Below are 431 nucleotides of genomic sequence, written 5' to 3'. Positions count from 1 at the left end.
TGTAAAAACAACTAAAAAGGAAATAAAAAAAGATAACCAAAAACATGAAAAAAATGATGAGGCTATGGCCTCCCACACGCTAGGCCGTCCCAGCCTCGCGCTCACTGAGGGGATGTTGGCCCGCATCTCGCTTTAAGCGAGACATAGGCAAGCCCCCTATTGCTCTTTGTTCATCTTTTCTTGGGGTGGGCTGCGCTACCTCATTGAATAAGCTGGTTATGGGGTTGCGTTCTAGAGTAGGAAAGTGGAGAGCAACTAAAGGCCTGTTCGGCATCCCTCTGACTCCATGCTCTCGCTCCCGGAACTGGCGGAGCTGAAGGTAAAAAGGGCGGAGCGGGGTAGCAGGTGCTCTATGTAACCTTGAATTTCAAAGAGCAGTGGATTGCCGAACAACCCCTAACTAAGAGCTATCCCTTGCGCGCGCATGCGAT

Source organism: Triticum dicoccoides, chromosome 2B (assembly GCF_002162155.2).
Source record: "Triticum dicoccoides isolate Atlit2015 ecotype Zavitan chromosome 2B, WEW_v2.0, whole genome shotgun sequence".
NCBI classification, from domain to species: Eukaryota; Viridiplantae; Streptophyta; class Magnoliopsida; order Poales; family Poaceae; genus Triticum; species Triticum dicoccoides.
This window is presented reverse-complemented; position numbering follows the sequence as displayed.